Here is a 16,914-nt window from a genome sequence, read left to right as displayed (position 1 = left end):
TTACCTGGGTGGGCCCTGAATGTAATTACACGTGTCCTTATAAGAGAGGCAGAGGGAGCTTCTGGAACACCAACCCCAGCAGAGAGACAGAGAGACGGGAAGGTACTAAGCTGGATGAGGATGGAGAAAGGTCCGTGAGCTAAGGCACACAGCTCGCAGAGTCAGAACAGGCAAGCAAATGATTTCCCCGCCCTCTGCCCCCCAGAGCCCTCCTGACATCTGTGTTTGGGCCGGATGAAACCCATTTCAGACGTCTGGCCTCCAGAATGCGAGAGAGTAAATTTGTTATTTTCAACCACCCCGTCTAGGATGGCGTTTACAGCCGCCCTCAGGAGACCAGGGGAGGGTGTGATCGGACTTGAATGTTGGAACAGCTGGCCCACACAGTCTACTTTGAGAAAGGATTGTGGCAGAGAACAGAGGCAGGGGGACCCCGGAGGGGCCTGACCCGGGGAAGGCGGCAGATTCACCGCGTCTATAGGATTTAAAGAGGCAGAGGGAAAAGTAGTGATAACACCAGCAAAAAGATATGGAAAAGGGTCCAAGGCCAGAGTCACCGTGGGGATAAGGGCAGAGTCCAGGATGATGCAGGGCTGGGGGTGGTGTCACATTCGCATGTAGCAAGCTGAGGAAAAGGGGCTGACTTTGAGACAGGCCCACGGAACCCTTTGGGGCAGACGACAACAAGCATAGCCAGGTCTGCGGCCCAGGAAGGCAACCGCATGGAGCTCCCAGAGAGGGAGGTCTGGAACGCACGGAGGGCTCTGATGTACCCAGTAGGTCAGCTATGGGCAGAGAAAAAGGAATCTCTCGAAGAGAAGGAGGGAAACATGTTGCCCCGAAAGACAAGAGAATAAGAGGCCTTGCAAAGGAGGCTGGTCGGCAGAGCCAGAAGCTGGTGGTAGAAGCCCAAAGAAGAAAGCCCAAAGGAGCCTCAGGGCAGTCATGGGGGACCTCAACCAGAGCCCATTCTGCAGCCTGCTTGGTGTAGAAATCAGATTAGCGGTGCCTAGCTGTCCACAGAAATTCTCACCCTGAGTGTTCAAGTCTTCCTCCAACTAGGGAAATGTTGTTCCAGCCTTTCTTCGTTCTCTTCTCTTCCTCCCATTCTTGGTTCGGCAACGTCTCTAGCCCCTCTCTCGAGCACTGTCTGCCTGTCTGTCCATCCATCCACCCAACCATCCATCCCTGCCCCTATCTCCCCCAAGTACCATCTCATTTTACTCCTTACCTTCCATCTCCTTCTTCTCCTTAGAATTCTGCAGCTAATCTTCTAACTCATGGATTGGGTTTTGGGCAGGACTCTCTTTTGTTCACTGCCTCTATCATAAGCTATAATTTAGTAATTTCGTTCTGCATCTGAAAGCAGTCTGTCCTGTTCTCAAGACCATTCCCTTTGATAGCATGCCCTCTTAAATCTACGGACCACACACCAATTAGGGAATTTAAGTCTTCTCTATAGTTACTAAAACTACTTGGTACTTGAGAAAAAATAGGCAGATCAATGAAACAATATAGCATACGGAAATAGACCCAAATATATTTGGGGACACAGAATGTGGGGAGCATCTCTAAATAGCCAGGGAAAGATAGATTAATTGTTAAAATGTTGCTGGAGAATTGACTGACCTTTGGAAAGGGGAGGTTGGGCAAGCTAAATCCCTACCTTACTCCTTCCACCAAAAGAAATCATAGATGAATAAAAAATTTAAACATTCAAACATAAAATACTGAAAGGAAACATAAGACATATATCAACTTGAAGTGGGAAAAACTCTGCTGTGAAAGACCCCAAACCTAGAAGACATAATTGAAAAAAAAAAAAGAAAGAAAGAAAGAAAGAAAGAAAGAAAGAAAGAAAGAAAGAAAGAAAGAAATGGAACCAATCTGTAAAAATTTCTGACTTCTTTCAGAAAAAAAAAATTTTTACCCTACCCAAAGTCAAAAGTCAATGACAAATTGAGAGAAAACATTTACAATACAATAGACAAAGGGTTAATGTCATTAATTTGTAAAATTAATAAATCCATAAGAAAAAGTTTCTATACCTAATACAAAATTGGGCAAAGGACACAAACAGTTAATTCACAGTTAATAAATAAACACAAATAGTTAATCGATTTATGAAAAGATGTTCAAACTCCCTAATCACTATTTTTTTACTTGCCAGATTGATATAAATCAAGTAGTCTGATGGTCCCAAATGTGGAGATTCTCCAAGATTCCATCACTACCTGTTAGGTGATCTCAGCTAGGCCATCGCTGTGTATCAGACCCCCCAGGCTCATGTTGCTTAATCTTTGTTCTCCAACCTGAACTTCTCCCCACCTTTTTTCTTACTTTTACAAATCTTGAGTTTGGGGTGTTAGGAAAACACATATTAGCCTACCACATTGTTGAATTAAACTCACAGGTCACGGACACCAGGACCCAACCCCTTCTTTGTCTGTCTCAAGGACAGCAATGTCTACATCTCTCTTCAGAAACTTTCCAACCATCACCATAAATCACTGGCTACCTCCAACCGGTTGGGGGGCTTGCAGGGGGCAACGCTGAGGGGGGTTCAGCTAAATTAACATTCACTTTAAGGCAAACACAGCAGCAAAGCTAACAAAGGGCCAGAAATTTAGAGTTCGGTCTGATATTCCTTAAACAGAGTATTATTCCTCACACAAGGAAGGGTCAGAGGAAGATGGCTGATGGGGCTGGAATGTGGATTCAATGGGACACTTCCTCCAAGGGCGCTTGCCAAAATCTGCAGCCTTGGGGAGAGGGACTGGTTCAGCTGGCTCGTTGCAACTCTTCGGCCTTGTCTGTTATTATCAAGAATTTATGGGGCTCTCCGGGCCTCCAAAATGCCTTGTAAGAATCATTTGCCTGCAATGCTTCCACAATGCCTTGAGAACGGCAAAGGGGCAAGTGGCCGTCACCATCTTTTTGAGGAAGAGAGAGCATGATGGGGAGGAAGGTGGGACTTCCCCTGTGGGTCAGCATCTCAGACACAGAACTGAAACAGCTCGCAGGTGCCCACACACAAAAGGAAGGGGAGAGAAAGGGATGCAAACGAAAGATGACTTGAACACAACACATAAATTTTATAGAAAAATAACTTTCAAAAAAACTATTAATAAAAAAATCATTAACGCAGAGTTGCTCTTTGGAAGTCTAAATCATATTAAAATCGACTGACCTCCCTCTAGGAACATCATTGTTCACCCCTCAAGAATTCTAAATCGGTACAACTTCCCTGTAGAAAGACTTTAAGAGGGCGCCTGGGTGGCTCAGTGGGTTAAGCCGCTGCCTTCGGCTCCGGTCATGACCTCAGGGTCCTGGGATCGAGTCCCACATTGGGCTTTCTGCTCAGTGGAGAGCCTGCTTCCCTCTCTCTCTTTCTCTCTCTGGCTGCCTCTCTGTCTACTTGTGATCTTTCTCTGTCAAATAAAAAAATAAAATCTTTAAGAAAAAAAAAGAAAGAAAGATTTAAGAGGTAAAATGTATATTGAAGCACGTCTGCTGAAAGGTCTGGAGGTGTGTGTATCATTGGGCCTGCCACGTTGGGACAGGAGGGGCTCAGTCACATTGGAGACCCAATGGGGCCACCAAGTAATCAGTCCTTCCTTCTGACCTGGATTTCACACCCTGGCAGAATCTTCTAGGTTCTCTTCAGCTCCATCAAATGCCTGGGCAGTACCATGAACCTTGCTAGTGGTAGATGGGAAGACCCATCCATTACATCCTGCTTGTACAACCTTCCCTAAGATCCAAGAGAACGTTTTGACAACTGGAAGTTTCCTCAGCCATTGGAGATGATGACATCCCAGCCACAGAGGACTTTCTAGGCCTGCTCTTCAAGCTCCGTGTGTCCATGCTCCTCTACAGACCCAAGCAAACTCACGTGGTCCCTAGACCCTGATCCAAAACTTAGCTCCCCCTTCAAAGTATCTTCCCTGCCCCCGGGCAGTGTTGGGGGACAGGCACTCACACCTCAGCCAGCTCCTCACAGCACTTGCCACCACCCAGAAATCATCCATCTGCTTGCTTTCCCCTCCTAGGCTTGGAGCTTCCCCTTTCTGGACCCCAGCCCCCAGCCTATGATTCTCTCCTGTGAATCTTCCCATGATCATTATTTTTTCAAGGGAGGGAGTGGATTCCTGTTGTCTTAGGTAAGAGGATTTCCAGAAGCAGGGCCCCATACAAGGATTTTTGGACACATGAGTTAATGAGGACGTGTTCTCAAGAGAGTCCTGTCAGCAAGTGAGGGAAGCAGGACCAGGCCGGGGAAGGAGCTGGGTGACCAGATTCATTCAGCTGGAGCCCAGCCACAGTCTGATCCCGTGGGAGCTCCGGGGTGTGAAGAGCCCCACGGACTTGGATAGGCAGACTGGCCTCTGTACCCCTGTGCTAGTCCGTCGTCAGCTGAGAGCCACCCTGGAAGGAGGGGTGAGCTCCCACACACGGCTCTGCAAGAACCCATCTGAGGACAAGGGAGCCACTAAGACTCAGCAGGAATCCCCTTTCTCCCACCTGCCATCCAGCAGGGAGGAAGCAGCTGCCCACCCCGCACCCCCCAAGCTGGCCAGGTGCACTGTGAGGCTGAGGTGCAGCCTCAGTGTGTCTGGGGACAGACACTTGCCAGAGCTCTGAACCAATCACAGCCCTGCAGCTGTGGCACAAAGGGGCCCTTCCTCTTCCTTTTCACAGACCTGCCCTTGCACAGGTGTCTCCAGCTTCCCCAAGAATAAATGAGGGACCGTGCAAGCCGTTGAAAGTCACCAGCTCGGCTTCCTATGAGGAAGGCAAACATCGAGCCTTCAGCTTGCTCCAGGAGGGAGAGAAGGCATCCAAAGCTCTCTTCAAGGGAGCAAAATCTGTTCTTAACTCTTGGTTCCTCCAAAGCCCAGGGCCCTCACTCCCATTCTGCCAGGCACCTGGAAAACATGCTGAGGTTCATCTGGCCTCAGAGCCTCCCTGGGACGCTGGCTAAGCGTTGCAGTTTCTGTTCCAGCCTATGGACCACGTGTGCTCATCTTATTGAGTCACTGGAAGGTCCCCAGAGGGAGAAGGGCAAAGGCAGAACAGAAAGGCTGGCAACCCAGGCCTTGGCAGGAGAGCCCGGAGGAGATGAAGAATCCAATTCATTTCCTACACCGTCTTCCTGGTGGCAAAGTGGGAGCCAGCCTTGACCTCGGCAGCTGGGGCAGGATGGGAGTGGGTGGGTGGCCACTGCCCATTAACAGGACCCAGGCAGTCCCAGTCTCTAAGACAGGACAGCGAGGAGAGTGAGATAGGCTAGGGGATGGGAGGGCTTTCCACAGAGAATGCCCAGAGGGGCAAACCCCAGAGAGCTCCCATCTGACCGATGAGAGGGACGTGCCATCTGCGAGGCCACAGCGGAAACCAAAGCAGGAAGGAGAAGCAGCTGGCCTTGAGACACATAGCAGCTCAGAGGTTCTGATTGTAGGTGCTCCTGAGACTCTCCCTGAGGGAGGACCGCAAGGTGGGGAGAGAAGGGGGTAAGCAGGGTTGATTTAAAATTCCCCATGTCCAGGCTGCCCCTCATCCCGATGACATCAAATCCACTGAAAGGGGCCCAGGTATGAGCATTTTTATAGCCTTCCCCAGGGAGTGCCGATGTACAACCAGAGCTGAGAACGACCTAGAAATCTGATAGGGACAGAGCTGAGTAGACTGAGGACACCACTCAATGCGTCTCAAAACAGCCTTTCAGGAATGGAAGGAATAGAATTTTCTGAAAGCCAACTGAGTTGGGTCTTCAGCACCACCCTCCCCATTACTAATATCTCAGCAGGGAAGAGAGGGCAGCATAGCGCAACCCAAAGGGTGGGTGTAGGCAGGGACAGAGTGAGTTGACGCAAAGGGCCCGGCAACACGTAAACTAGAGCACCAGAGCAGAGAGGACAGGAAGTCAGCCCTGGGCCCCAGAAACAAAGGAAATACTCACTGGAGGCCCACAGCTTCCCCTTTTGGGGCCTGTCCCCACCTCTTCTCTGAGTCCTGCCCTGCCCCCCTCCCCAGGGGGATGATCTAGAGCTCCTGGGCTGGAGTAGAAAATTCTCCTGCACAGTGCTTCATACTATAGTGTTAAAGACAGTCTCGTTAGGTCTCCTAACCCAAGCAGGGGTTACAGAGGAGATCGGGCTGACCCCTGTGGACTTCAGCCCCTTGGTAGAGGGGCAGGAAGAAGTGCCGATGGCAAACAGGAAACCCCAGCCCTATTGCGCCACCCAAGGAAGGAGACTAGAGTTGTGGCCTGGGACCCTGCCAAGTTCTAGAGATTACCAGAGATTCCACCACCTGGTTCCTGAACCTGAACCTGTCCCAGAATGGGCAAAATTCTGGCTGCCCGGGAAGCAAGCAGCTCACCTTGCTTCCACCTTTATTCAATAAAAGGCCACTTACTGGCCAGGCCTGGGTCCTCTCTGGGGCCTCTTCACCTTACTGATCCTCCCTTCCCTGAATGTACCACCTCTGTCCTCTTTTCCAGGCCTAGAGGCCCCCGGTGACCTACCCACGGGGCTATCCCAGTCACTCAGCTCAGGAAAGAGTCTGGCACCAAACACCACCAAAGCGGGAACGAAGGTCAAATGTCTTGAGTGTATGGACCGCACTCTCTCAGCTTTCCATCTGACTGTGAATAAAGGCTTTCATTCAGTCCCCACCCCAAAAGCATGCTAAGCATCACGAAAGGGGAAGTGGAAGATATTTGGTAAGAGGTGGGCAGGTGGAAAAGGGCTTAGCTCAGGAGAACTAGCAGAAGACAGGTCTCGGGAGGCACCTTGATGCCTGTTTCCCCCATCAGTCGAGAACAGAACAATCACACTATTATTATTAGGCTAATAACAAGACACCAGATGTGAATCATAGGCAGCCACCATAAAGAAAGTTCACTGTGGGCCACCTAGTATCTGCTTTGGCTCATTTCATCCCCACAACGACTTCATGGAGAAACCTCAATATCCCCATTTTGCAGATGAAGCAAATGAGGCACAAAGAAGCGAAGTCACTGGTCCCCAAGTACACAGCCAGGAGAGGGGTGGGGGTCAAATCTGGAACTGTGTGAGTTCTGGCAAAGCAGAACCCTCTTGAGGTGAAGGGGAAAAAAGAGTTTCAGCTAAAACTCAACTGAGCCAGTGGTACCCTAGAGGAAGGGTTCTCACACTGGAGTGTGGACCAGAAGGCTCTGGAGGGCTCGTTCAGTACAGATTCCTTTCCCCACCCCCCACCCCCAGCTACTGATTCAGTCCTTCTGGATGGGGTCTGAGGACGTGCATTCCTAACAAACCAACTCCGCAGTGATGCCAGCCTTGCCGGTAACAAGGTTCTAGAAGCTTTATCTTCTTCCTTACAAGAAAGAACCCACCGCGAAGGCTTTATTTTCACCATTTACAGATGAGGAAACAGAAGGTCCTAGAGGTTAGGCAACTCGTTCCAGGTCACAGAGTTGACATGAAGCCCAGGGCTCCTTCTGTGGTGCCCTGGCTAAGCACTGGGTATGGAGGGCTTCCGCTGACAGCCACAGCAGGCCCAGGGGGCCTGGGGAAAGGGGGGGGCAGTGAGTAAATAGCTGGACGGACAGAGCAGACCCTGCAGGGGCCAAGGATAGAGACTTCAACCAGGGACCTGGGCACCTGCCACAGACCCTAAGTCACATCTACACTCTGTCCAAAGAATAGCTACCCCTCACCTCATGGATCCCAAAACCACTGGCTCCCCCAACCTGGAAAAAGCTGGGGGCCCTGACTGAAGACAGGTGTGAGGCCCCTGCTGACAGGAAACATGGCTCCCATCCCCAGAGGCAGCCCCTGCCTCGCCCACCCTCTCCGGTGAGGAGCTGAGATTCCAGCCACGCTGGGCACCCCACCAGCAGCTTGACCTACGAAGCCCCTGCTCTTTCCGCCACCAAATGGGACCCCAGACCGCTCTGCTCAGGCCTTCTGTACACAAGGCTGAGTCCCCGGTGCGGCTAGGGCAGATCTGAGAAAACGGTCCTGGGATTCCTGCCAGAAGGGCCTGCCTCCCCTTCCACACCAGCGGGCGGGTGGCCAGGTGAGTGACCTGGAAGGTCACCACTGCGACTCACCCAAACAATCACCTCAGAGGCCCGGATGAGCAACTACTTGCTTATAGGAAAGTCCCACCAGTGTCCGCAAGATTTTGACCTTCTGGATGTTTAGGAGGAAACCCAAAGTCCCTTAATCTTGTATCAGAGAACCAGGGTGTTGGAGCAGGATGAAAAAAAAGGCATTAAGGAAGTAAAAACTCCAGACAGAAAATGCTCTGTGTGTCTGTGTGTGTGTGTGTGCGCGCGCGCGTATGTAGAATTTAGACTCTGGCTCGGAGGAACCAGAGATCTAGAAAGCCAACCTTTTAATTCGACAGATCCTCCTGCTTCCCTAAAGCAACCCCTTCATCACCACCCACCAGAGGGGTCTCGCCAAGATTAGCCCCTCACAGGCTAGGATTCAGCAACATGCCAACTTCTGTGTGGCTGAGGTAGCCTGAGGAAAAAGTGGGAAGTCAGCAAGAGGCCACCCTGGCCCTAATAAGGGAAGGAAGATGAAACATTCCTTGACCTGCATCTTTCAAAACCAAGGTCTATTTTATAGGGTAATTTCATGTGCTACCTCAGGAAGGGCAAATTAAGCTTTCTTCCACCTGATAATTATGGGATTTAGGTGGAGCCTGTCCCACAGGGAGGGCCTGAGGCCGGGAGCCCCCGCTCACTGTCCGTGGTTAGTCTCTCAGCTATGCAGGGATGTGCTGACCTATCGGGGCAGGTGAGGATGGGGGGCCTCCAGCTCCCCATTTCCTACAAGCACAGGTTTCTTTCTGGCCATTCTTCCTGTTTACTGAGCGATTTCTCTGAGACTCATCTCTGACCTCACTTCCCCTTCCTCAGGGAACCCCAGCAGCTCTTCCTTTTTTGGTGCTAGAAGCTAAGGCCGAGCTTTGTGTGCAGAGATCTTGGGGGTTCTGCTCCTCACTACCTGCGGCCAGGATTGAGCACCCGAGAGCCAGGATCATGGGCTTCCTCCATGCCCCCCACCATCTCTCCCCCCACCCTTGCCAAGATGGGCAGGTTCCTGGCATTTCAGAAACAGTAAAGAAGGGAGAGCAAAGGAAGAATCCTGTGGGCACTGAGCCCTCCCCTGGGGCAGCTACTGGAGGGGGACCTCCTTTCACCTCCTTAATACCCTGTGTGTGGAAAAATTCACCCTCACACATCAGATCTCAGATCCTTCCGAGTACCAGGAAAGACGGCTCATCTGGGGGTTTCCAGAGCATTTCCAGGAGGCTGACAGGGGGAGTTTTCCACAAAACCATGTTCCTACCCTCCTCTGCCTGCTCTGCTACCAGCTGACTAACCCTGAAGAAAAATCAGCACCGTGCAACACAGAACCTCTCCTCAAGATGGGCTTCAAAGGCCATCTCTGTAAAATCTTTACACTCCCCCAACTGCCCAGGATTAAAAGAGCAGCCTCCCACTGGGCAGAGAGAAGACAGGTAGAACCAGGTAAAGAAACTTCCAGAGTTCAGTGGGCAAGTCTGTCCCTCCCACACCTAAATCCTCTCACTGACTCTCTGGAAAGCCCGACAGGCCTTCTGGGAGCTCACTTACCAAGGAACTTAAAGCTTTTCACACAGAACAAGGTGTCCCATTGAAAAGCCACTTGATCCACTCCCATGACGCCTAAACAGGGCCACATGACCTGGTTTCCCAATTCTGGGTCCCGAAGCTTCCTGATCCCTTCACCTCAGAGTCGACACACCATCTTCCCTGCTCCCCACCCCACTGCACCATGTCCCTGACTACCTTGTGACATGCACAAGAGAGCCATCCTTGTCCCAAATGTCTGTGTGATCAACTGTGAAGTTCCATATGGAGCTTCAGGAAGAGGGCTCCGCCCACCTAAGGCCACCACCCATCTCTCCGGACCACTTGGGGCCTCACAAACCCCACCAGCTAATGCCCCTGCTGCACACCAGCCTGCCCACCCCACCTGCTGACAGAACATTCGACAGCCATGCCCCCAGCCACCATGGTGGCAATTTAACAGGTTATGGTGGGGAGTTGGCAGGTCAAGTTCAGCCCCGGGATCTGGAACAGACACAGAGGATGCTTGAAATTGAAATGATGAGGCTGTCGTTCTCAGCCTTCAAGAAGGATGGTCCCAATAACCCACCTCTAGCAGGTTTGGACCTTTCTCACTGCAAGACGGCTCTGAGGTTCAAGGCACAGTGAACCCTAAGCACACCCACTCAAACCCACCACAGAAGCCGCCGTCTGGGGCCCGAGGCCCAGCTGCCAGCAACCAGCAAGCCACACCTGCGGTCAGCTCCGAGGCCAGGGGCGCTGCATTCGTTAGTGCCTGGCCACCTGCCCTTGGCTCCCCCAGGCCGACGGGAAGGTCACAGCCTGCCCCCCACCCCGGAGGAAGATGGCAGGGTTGGGACGGATGGCCAGGACCAGGACCTCATGGCCCTGCCTGAAACGAAACCCCCAGGAACAAAACACCGCCACTCTCTCACGGGGCTCTTTCATTCCTTGTTATGTAAAACATTTCTATTTCTTTGACAAATATAGGGAAGCACAAAGATTATTGAATGATTCCAGTTCTATGCCATCCCTAGGACAGGCAAATTCACAAAGGCAGTACGTGGAACTGAGGTTGCCAGGGGCTCTCAGGTCGGGAATGGGAAGTTGACAGCTGATGGGTACAGGGTCTCTGGGACAACGGAAGAGCTCTGGAGAGGGAGTCTGGTGATGGTCGTACAACACTGGGAGTACACATAATGTCACTGTTGTCATTGGAACATTTGGGTCCCGCCAAATTCTTACGTTGAAATCTTAACCCAGAATGGCCTGGATTAGGAAGTGGGGGCCTTTGGGCATGACTCACGGGGGTGACTAATCCCCAAAGGGGATTAGTGCCCTTCTCAGAGACCCCATGGAGCTCCCCTCTCCTTCCTGCCACATGAAGGTATAACGAGAAGTCTGAGATCTAGAACAGCTCTCGCCCACCTCTTCGGGCACCCTAATCCACACTTCCAGCCTCCAGAACTTCGAGAAAGTCATTTCTGGGGTTTTCAACTCATTCAGTCTGTGGCATCCTCTGACAAGAAACTGCACAGCCCTTGAATTCCACACTTAAAAATGCTGAAAAGGACAAATTTTCTATTACATATATTTTACCATCATTAAAAACAAAAATATTTAACTTAAAAAAGACTAAGATCAGTATCTCCCCGAAATTCCACCACGCAGAGACAACCACTGCGAACATTTGCCTGCACATCCTTCCAGAGACAAATATAAAATGGAGGGGAGGATATATTTTGCAAAGTGCACAGTTGGGTAACCTGCTTTTGAAAAATATCATATATTTCCACGGTAATAGATGCACAACACTCCCCTGTATTTTTTGCAGCCCCATGGTATTATGTGCGTACATATGGAGGTGTTCCCTGCCACCCAAAAGCAGAGAGCTCCTATGAACCTTTTCATGAGCCAAAGTGACCTAAAGCAAAGAATCAATTACCATTAATCTATATGGGAAAATGTGTTAGCGTTCCCAGACCCAAACATAACCTCATTTAGGTTTTTCTGATACCTTGGGACACATCTTACTAACAGATAACACAAAACAAATCAAGACAAAGCACAGAAGCTCACAGACACAGTTCAAAGCTCCGGCATTGGCTTGATGCTGAGACGGTGAGATGCTGAGAGTAGGTCCCAGGGAAGGAGCTTGGCGGGGCCAGTCTCAGCTCGGGGGTGGGGGGGGGGTACAGCCTCCATAAGGGCTCACTGCAGAACAAATGCTGAGTGCTACTTATGCTTTTTGCCTTTTTTTCATAAAAACAAAAATCCTGGGGTGCCTGGGTGGCTCAGTCGGCTAAGCATCTGCTTTCAGCTCAGGTCATGATCCCAGGATCCTGGGATCCAGTCGTGCATCAGATTAGGCTCCCTGCTTAGTGGGGAGCCTGCTTCCCCCTCTCTCTGCCTGCCCCTCTGCCTACTTGTGATTTCTCTCTCTGTCAAATAAATAAAATCTTTAAAACAAAAACAAAAAACAACCAACAGCCTAAGGCAAACAACTTTGGAAAAGCCAGGGCTACCTGGACCAGAATTAACACGTTTGCTTTTGTTGGGGTTTACTCTCCATTTTGGTGGTTATTATTACAAAGAATGCTGCAAGGGACACCCCTCTGCACATATTTTTCTGCACTTGCCTAATTACATCCCTAGGATAAGATTTCCCACCAGGGCCACTGCGGAGTCCGGGACTCCCTCGGCAGGACTGTCCACAGAGCTTTGGGGATAAAAATCACAGCGGGGATGTCGAATTCTGCCACACAAAGGTCTTTTTTGCCATGTAGAATTTTCTGGGCTCTCACTTGGGTGTCTGTGGCATGGCATAGCAGTTCAGGAAAGTGTAGGGACTGTCCTTTCCATAAGAAACCAGTCCCCTCCTCAAGGGACACAACACACCTGTGTCATGAAGAGAAACCGTTATGCCAGGAAGGCAGAAGGTGGCCGGGCTGAATTCCCCTTGGCAACAGGAAAGACCACAGCAGAACTCCAGCATGGCCCAGTGCCACCCAAGCGGCTGTTCAGCATCTATCACCGGTCACAGCCTAAATGTGACAGCCATGAGCAGGTGCACTCAGCTTTCTCACCTAGCTGAAGGATAGCCTCTCTCCACCAAGACGTTATAACTGGCCATTCATGAGCCATCATAATGCCCGCTCCCAGAACCTCCATGGCCCCTTCCATCTTGATCAATGAGCGGCCCATGGCTGCCTGAATGTTTGCTGTGTGCCAGGCTCTCCTCTGAATGGGCATCACAGTATGACCGGGAGACAGTTATAACTGCCATCTTACAGCTGGGGAAACTGAGGCTAAGAGGCTTTACATGACTGCTTGACTGCAGCCTGAAACCCATCCTTGGTTGCTTTCCCTCAGAAGCTGACCCTAAAACAAGGATCCAGGTGCAAGTGGAAGGGGGCTGGAAAGGGAAACAGGGAAGGGACAGCAGCCAGTGAAGGGGACCAGTTACTAGGCAACTCTAAGACACAGCATAGCACGTGCCCCCAAGCCACCCCAGCAGAGAAGTGAGGGAGCTTTCATCCGTCACTGGCTGAGGCCAAGGGAACACAGGAAGGATGCTGAGAGCATCTATTACGTTGCCCAATATCATCGAGCTGGAAGCGGTCAAATCCCATTCAAACCCCAAATCCAACACTGCATTCCTCTTTTAGAAATGAGCAGTTAACCAAACACTGAAGTGCATGCCAGCCGTGGGGAGAGCACCATCCTCGTGAAATAAACCCACTTTGCCAAATCACGTTGGGTTGGGATGTCCAAGGGAGCAAGGGTATCTTTTTGTCAAGTTTTATCAATGGGATGACCAGGGGAAAGCCCTTCTATGTCACTTTGCTCATCCCACAGGAATTAGCCAAGACCCTTTCACTGCCCCCTTCTTGGGCATAAGGTTTCCTTCTCGGAATCAGCCATAGCTGGCCTGGGCAGAGTCCTACAGCCTCAAACGTCATCCCAAGCAGATTCATCAGCCGATTATAGGCTCCAGGCTCCGTGTGCCACCCCAGGGACGATCCCAAATGACCCACTAGATGCCCTGCCAGCCGAGTCTGGAGGATGTCCCGGTTTACTGTGCCCCACTTCCCCTGTGCCTCCTGCCCTACCCTCTCCCTCCAACCTCACACACACATGTCCTCCACGGGAACCCACAAGTAGGCCAAAGAAATGAAACCAGCAATCACAGGTCTGCAGGAGCTGACCCCATCTTAAGGACTCACTTAACATTCTTCTGGAGATGCAGGGAGGTATTTAATAGGACAGTGTGTCATGAGGGTAGATCACTGGACCATACTGTAAGGAGCGGTGGGAGAAACAAGGAGGTGGCAGAGGGGGACCACTGCCCTAGTTTTAGAAACCCAGTGGCAGCAGCTCTCAGCAGCTCTGTCTTGAACACAGAGACTGGCTGTCCTGTTCTGTTCCAGGCACACTGCTGAGACCTGCCCGGTTTCCACCCTGGGGGAAAGGAGGAGACCCTGGCAAGTCCCAGTCCCTTTCCTGGTCCCCCAGCAGGATTCTCTGGTCCTCAGGTCCTGCCTGTAAACCCCCTCCCAGTGAGGACACTTCCGGCCCAAGTATCTTAGGGAGAACCAAAGGCAATCATCAGGCCAGCGTTCTTCTGTGCTGTGGGACAGTCATGGGCACGCCATCAGAAGCGCAGTCCTGGGCGCCTCTCCAGCCAAGTGTCCTGGTCATTCCTAAGCAGCTCACGCACAGAAGGCAGACACGAAGCTTGGCTCTGGGATTCCAGGAAATAGACCAAGAAATCAAAGCAAAACCAGTGGGTGACTGAAAGTTCGTGGGTAGGACAGCGCAGCTGAGAAACGGAAGGCTTGAGGGAGGGAAAACAAGTGTAGGGCATCTATCCCTGCTAAGTGACTTCTAAGGGAACACGAAGAACAGAAGCTCTGCAGAAATGCAGAGAGGGGGGTTCCAGAGCCCCGGGGGCAGGATGAGACTCTCCGTCCCCAGCTCATGAAGGTGGGGATGCTGCCACCAGAGGCACAGGGACGCATGCTCTGGTCTGCATATTTGGGGGTAAGGGGCACCCCTTCCCACCCATTCCCCGGGACTTGCCCTGGAGGGGGGAATGCCTGGGGGCCCCAGGTCACCTGGCCTCCTTTCAGCCAGGCTCCCTGAAGATGCACCTCCTTCCAACTGGATTTCCAAAGCACAAAACTGAGGGCAAGGAGCATGGGATACATCTTGGCTGCACCCCAGCCAGATTATCCTGTCTCCATATATGCCACCCCTGCTCTTCCATCTTCTGAAGGGGGGTCAGGACTCATAGCCCAGCCTCCCCAGTCCAGCCCAGCCCACGCTCTGAGGTTCCCCAGGTGGGCAGCCTCTCTGACTCCCTGTCCTTCCAGCCAGGGCAAGAACCACCTACCCTCTTTCCCAAACTATCCCACCTCTCCCAGCCCAGCCACCATGTGGCTGTTAGCCTGTCAGGGCCCAGAGGACTGCAGCAGCTCCCAGGCTGCCCGGTTCAGAGGAGAAAGCACAGCTCATGACCCCACTGCAGGGTCTCTGATCCCAAGTGGGAGCCTCCCAGGTTGATTCACACTTAGTCCCTGGGACACCACATGTAGACACAAGTTAAAACACACACACACATACACACACACACACACACACACACACAACACACACAACATCAAATAACCCACCTCCCCTCAAAAAACCCAATATATCTTAGCCATGAGAAGTTTCTTTAATTCCAAAGACCACTCCAGAAAAAGTTCCCAGTAAATAAGTGTGGACTGATAAGTAGAATAAATCCAACCCCAGATTCCTCCCCCAGATGCTCTGGAAAGCAGGCCCCAGGCTCTGAATCCCAGCTGTTTAAAAGAATCATTGTTTCTAATTCTTTCCTCCCATTGTACCAAGATCAGCTGTGACAGGAACAGAGTCCCACTCCAGGATGAATTGTTACTTGGCAGCTCCCTGGGTCTAATTTTCATTCATCCCACTAAGGTACTTACTAGAAACCTGGCCCACGCTGGTTAGTCACGGCCTCTGTCCTCTGGGAGAACCCCGATTCCGGACACCTGGGAATAAAGTATCGGCAGCATTGAGAAGCGCAGCGCTCAGCTCCTGCTGTCACTCAGTGGCGGGAGGGGGGGGTGTGAACAAACGAGGACCCACAGAGAGCCCCACAGTAAGAGGAAGCCCTCCGTCGCCCTATCGGGCCACCGCGCCGCTCCGCGCTGTCCCCAGGGTTCTCCAAGTTTAAGAGCTGAATGCAAAGCAGGCGACCGAAATGCAGAAGTGGCTGGGTCGCCCAAGGAAACTGCCCCTCTCCGGAGAGAGAGGACGCAAAGCTGAGGTCCCCAACGACCTCAGCGCTAGCTCGGTAGGCGGACAGGGAGACCGCAACGGGAAGTGCCACGAGGACCGAGGGCCCCCGAGGCCCCGCGCCCTTCAGAAGTGGCCTCGGGAGCGCCGCCTGCCCGCGCCGGGTGCTGGACCCCCCTCTGGGGAACCGTCCGTTGGGCTGGGAAAATGGGGACCCGTTTGGGGTCAGACACTTCCCAGCGCTGTCCGGGCCTCCCATCCCGGCACCTGCTGCCCGGCCCCAGCTTGCCAGGGAGTCCCGAGAACCCCGGGGTTGGGGCGGGGGCGCCGGAGGGAAGAAGGACCCAAGGGTCGCAGAGGGAAGGCAAGCTTGGAGCCACAACTTTCTCCGGCCAGAAGCTGGGCGCTCAGGGGCTGGCTCCTACGCGGCCCCCGGGGGTTCCGCACTCCAGGGAACCCCCGGCGGCCCCGGGAGGAGAGAGGAGACCAGGGTAGGGGAAGACTGAGGCGCTGACCTGGACCAGGCTGGGAACACCGCGGGAAAACTTTCGGCGGGGCTGGAGGGAGGCAAGGGAGAGAGGACCGGCCCGTGCCCGGCACCTTGCGCCCCGCATCCCGCGCCCGGTGCCCCGCGCCCCGAACCTTGCCTGCGTCCTGAGTCGGCTGCATCGCCCGCGGAGTTGGAAAGTGGGGGTGCCTCTGCGCGGGGGTGGGGGGGCGTTGCTCCAGCCAGCGCCTGAGTCTGCTAGCCGCGGGCCCGGCTCAAATCCAGCCGGGCGGCGCAGGCGGCGGCCGCGCGATTGGGGGTCGGGCGCCCCGCCCTCCTCGCCTCCCCTCCGCCCCTCCCGCCCTCTATCCCGCCCCCCTGCCTTTATCCGTCCCTACCGCGTCCGATCGGCCTCTCTCCGGGTCTTTCTCTAGCGCTCCATCTCTCCCCCGCCCCTCTTCCCTCGCCTTTCTTCCTCCCCGCGTCTCCCGCCCTCCGTCCCCTATCC

At 52.7% G+C, this 16,914-nt stretch overlaps 1 protein-coding gene across 8 annotated transcripts in view; it reads right to left on the bottom strand.

The window, feature by feature from the left end:
* Nucleotides 1-16,864, bottom strand: part of RASSF2 (Ras association domain family member 2) — a 41,550-nt gene extending 24,686 nt beyond the window's left edge. Inside the window, exons 1-3 of one of the 8 annotated variants that reach the window (XM_047745412.1) lie at nt 16,805-16,841; nt 15,607-15,672; nt 8,457-8,519 (exon numbers count right to left, since the gene is read on the bottom strand). The gene's annotated coding sequence lies outside the window, so the exon portion shown is untranslated. The other 7 variants (XM_047745411.1, XM_047745413.1, XM_047745408.1 and 4 more) reach the window with 7 other exon arrangements.
* Between the last annotated feature and the right edge of the window lie 50 nt (nt 16,865-16,914).

This window comes from Lutra lutra, chromosome 9, assembly GCF_902655055.1.
Source record: "Lutra lutra chromosome 9, mLutLut1.2, whole genome shotgun sequence".
In the NCBI taxonomy this organism is placed as follows: Eukaryota; Metazoa; Chordata; class Mammalia; order Carnivora; family Mustelidae; genus Lutra; species Lutra lutra.
This window is presented reverse-complemented; position numbering and strand designations above follow the sequence as displayed.